The sequence below is a fragment of the Frankliniella occidentalis genome, unplaced genomic scaffold (genome assembly GCF_000697945.3).
Source record: "Frankliniella occidentalis isolate FOCC.00 unplaced genomic scaffold, Focc_3.1 Scaffold32, whole genome shotgun sequence".
Taxonomy (NCBI): domain Eukaryota; kingdom Metazoa; phylum Arthropoda; class Insecta; order Thysanoptera; family Thripidae; genus Frankliniella; species Frankliniella occidentalis.
In genome coordinates, this window is record NW_026267162.1 from 2,169,470 (window position 1) to 2,173,538 (window position 4,069).

Here is a 4,069-nt window from a genome sequence, read left to right on the forward strand (position 1 = left end):
CGCGGCCCGCTGCCAGCGCGCGCGCCCGGGCCGAGCCGAGCCGCGCCCGCCCGTGCCTCGACCCGCGCGCGTTCAACGTCGTTCGCTCCTCTGGCGTTGCTCTGGCGCTGGGCCGCCCCGCCGCACGGTTATTTTCGGGCAGCTGCCCCTCCGCCCCGACAGGAGGACGACGACGACGGTCCGCAGGTTGGGACACGTCAGCGTGTCCCGCGACGCGCCCCTAACAGACAGCTTCCTCGTCAACACGTCGAGCGCAGCGCGTGTGTGTTGATGCACCCGCTCCCCAACGGCACCGCCCTCTGTCCCGCCGCCCCCAAGCAGCCCTTCACCCCCAACAGCACAGCGACGAAGGTGGTGCCGAGTGGCCTTGGTGTCGTGCAAAAGTGACGACGGCTGGGGTGCGCCGCACAGACGCAAGAATAACGGCAAACACAAACAACCTTCCTCACCTCACCTCACCTGAGTCTCTCTACCTCACCTGTCGCGCTGCAAGTAAGGTCGCCCTTCACTTCCGGCGGAACAGGGTATCGACGATAACGTGCCCGCCGTGCGTCGTTACTTGTTGAAGTTGCACGCGCTTCCACCACTCCCGCCCTCACCAACGCGCCTGACTTAATTTCCTCGTCTGCCATCGATTGTACAATCGGATTACACTTCAGAGATTGATAAGGATTAAAAGAGGACTTGGCTATGGTTGCGCCGCTCGTCGCTCTAATCGTCTCCTTGTCTCATCATACTTGACATGACATGAACATGAAAGAACACCTCTTTTTGTTTTTTGTTGTTGTGTTTTGTTTTGTTTTTTTTTTCATCCTTTTCTTTTCCAGAAATTATGCGGCGACGGGAGTCGCGAGTGGTAATTAGGCCCCTCGAGTACTGTACCGACATGCGAGGCGCGGCGGCTCACGGCCGCTAATGGATTACATTGATAAGGCATCGTCGACACTTCGTATCCTTCACGAGCAGGGTTAGACGTATTTTAAGCACAAATAAAAAATGAATGAAAGGGACGAAAATTTTCGTAAAGTCAAAATTTGAAAGAAATAAACGCCCGGGGGTACAAAATACACGGTGGGGGGCAGGGGTATATGTCCTTCCCCCCTCGTACCTCTTTCCTATCGCTCCTCCTGTGGCTATGCTATACGGCACCCAGGCGTGCGGGTGGGTTGCCTACACGCCGGGGCACCGTGGTCAGCGACGATAGGCAAACCCGCCTAGCACGCCTGGATGCGGTAACAGCTCAACCACATGAGCGTTAGCGGGGGAGGGGGGGGCAACATCCTTACAACATCCCGCTGCCTCCTGATAGGCAACAAAGTCCCCAGCCCACCCCACCACCCCCGCCAAATTCGTACCGACGTGTCGATGTGAAACTTAGCATGCAGGGCACGCCAGCACCCGCCCCGCCCAACCAGTCCAGTACTTCGCGGAACGAACGACCGTTCGTTCTCTCATTCCCCGGCCGAGGCGGTGAGACGGCAGCGCTGCGGCGGCGGTGGCGACGGCGCGAACTACCATGTCACGCCACTATTCTTACACAATTGCAAAGGATGAGACGGGGAGGGCGGGGCGGGCGGCGGGAGAGCGGTGGTGGACGGGCGCGCCGGCGGCCAGGTAGGAGGTAGGAGAGCCGCTCCTCCACCTGCCCCCCCCCCCACAAATCTCCTCCCCCTTCTTTGCTCGCTCATCGGTCTTCTTTGCTTCTTTTGTAACCCCCCCTCCCCTTTCCTCTACTCTTCCCCACAACGCATTCCGATCGAGCAGCGCAGCGCGCTGCACTTGCACTACCCGGCGGGAGAGAAGGGTTGCCTCTCTCTGCCCCCCCCCCCCCCCCCCCCCCCCCCCGGACCCAACTCAGTCCGTAGCGTCCTTCCAATTCCATACGAACGTTCCCATACTGACAGCAAACCTATTACAAGTTTTGAACTAGCTTATCGACAATTTTCTTTAACGATATCAACAATAGGGTATTTCAGAGCTGGAGGTGAAGAAGTAAAATGGAAGAACAAAAAACGCACTGCGCATGAGCAGACGCCCCCCACTCCATCCCCTTCTTCCCCCACTCCGCGTCTGCGCATGAGCAGTGCGCGTTTTGTTCTTCCACTTTACTTCTTCACCTCCAGCTCTGAAATACCCTATTTTCTCATGAGAAGACTGAGAGTGAATGAAAACGGCACAAAAAAGAGAATATCCAACGAGAATTTTACGTTATATTATTGCAAAGGCTTGAGAAAACAAAGCAAAATCACTGTAATTCATGAAACATCGCCACATGGTCAAAATTAGAGCAGGAACACCACTGACATTTTTGTAGACAAATTTGGGAAAACCCTGAAAACAACTCTGTTAACAGCATTTTCCCACACACCTTTATTTTCGTTGATCACTTTGGTCGCCAAGAATAATTTTCTGAAGGGTCTCGGGATACTGAAACTCGTTGACTTCAGTCTTGTGCTCGAAAGCTATTCTGGCAATAGTTCGGAGTGCTTGATTAACATTCGAAGCGTCTTTCGCACTAGTGTCATAGAAGGGAATGCTGTTTTTGCTCAAACACCATTGTTGAGCTTTCTTGCTAGATACCTGAGAAGAAAATGACTTGAAGGACTACTGAAACTTTAAAACATAGCCTTCAGATTAACTTAGTTACATACCCCTCTTTATCCCTCATCACATTTGTTACCCAGCACATTAAAGGGAAAATTTTCAAGATCACATGGAGAAGCGTTAATAAGGAAGTCTTCTCTGAAGCTATCCAGAGATTCGAAGGAATGTGGAGCAGTGGACATCAAAAACTAACACACAGCAGTCAGAACCTCTATAGTATTGCTTACTTAACGATCGATATTTTTCCTGCCCAGCAGTGTCCGAAATCTGGAACAACACATTTGAGGGTTGGAAGGACAGCGTGACATGAATTATTTGTCTTCTACACAGTTCGATTCTGATATTACGTGAACGGTAACCACCCTGTCATCCACCTTGATTTCCTTGTGGGTAACTTCAAGCAACTTAGGTCTACATTGTCTGAGAATTTGTTGTTAACATACTGAAGGTGGAACGAAATCGGGGACTAACACTTAAATGAATTCCCTTGTCAGCCGCGCCGAGGCGCCTAGCAGTCGCGACTGGAATCCGCTGACCGTTGCGTTGAGCAGCTGTTGTTGGAATACGCCAATCCCCCTCGAGGACCTACCTTCGGTCAGCGGGTGAGACACAATACGCACTGAAAATGCAAGTCCACGAATGTAGCACATCTCCAGGTAAGTGAAAATATTCACTCGCCAACAAGTGTGTAAATCTGGTTGTAGCACACGTGCAGGTGTGTGAATAATAGTCACCCATCAACAGGCCGGTTGATGGGTGACATTCGGTGCACTTGCATTTCCGGTCCGGGACAGACGCGCCCGACCGGCCCGGATCGTTTTATTTTTCCTTCGAGCGGGATGTGGGGGCCGTATTGCGGAAGACGGGACACGGGGCGGGGCATAGCGTGCGGCCTGTGCTTCTCCACCCGCACTATAACGAGGGGGAAAACTGGGAGCACCACTGTAAAGCTTTGAGCAAAACACACACACACACACACACACGAGATAACGCAAAAACTTCCCTGTCTTTAAAGGAAGGCCACAAGCAAAGCCCTAAGGCGGTGGGCCCGCGAGAATACGCCGAAACCCCGCTCTCTTAGCCCTTGCGCCTCGCGTCTGCCCCACCTGTGTTGTCGTTGGAGCGTTGGGGGCGGCAGTGGAGGTGGAGGAAAGCTGAGGGCAGCGCAGCCACTTGTGCGCGAACCAGGGAGGGCCGAGGAGGGCGTGGCGCGGGGAGGGGAAAGGGGAAGAGAGAGGGGGAGAGAGAGGGGGGGAGATAGGGGGAGAGAGAGGGAGGGAGGGAGAGAGAGAGAGAGAGAGAGAGGGGGAGTATTCTCAGTGTTTAATAAGGAATTAATTACGCCGTGCCACCCGCTCGCGGCGCTCCATTGAGCTGAGGATCTTTGGCCTCCGCTTCGTTTCAAAAGCGCGGAGGAAGGCTGAGATGAGAGGAGGGGGGAGGAGGGTGTCTTGTTCGCAAAGCA

General features: G+C 53.8%; 1 pseudogene; it reads right to left on the minus strand.

Annotated features, from left to right (window-relative positions):
• Nucleotides 1-2,370: 2,370 nt before the first annotated feature.
• On the minus strand, nt 2,371-3,382 carry LOC113215753 (ras-related protein Rab-7a-like; annotated as a pseudogene).
• Between the last annotated feature and the right edge of the window lie 687 nt (nt 3,383-4,069).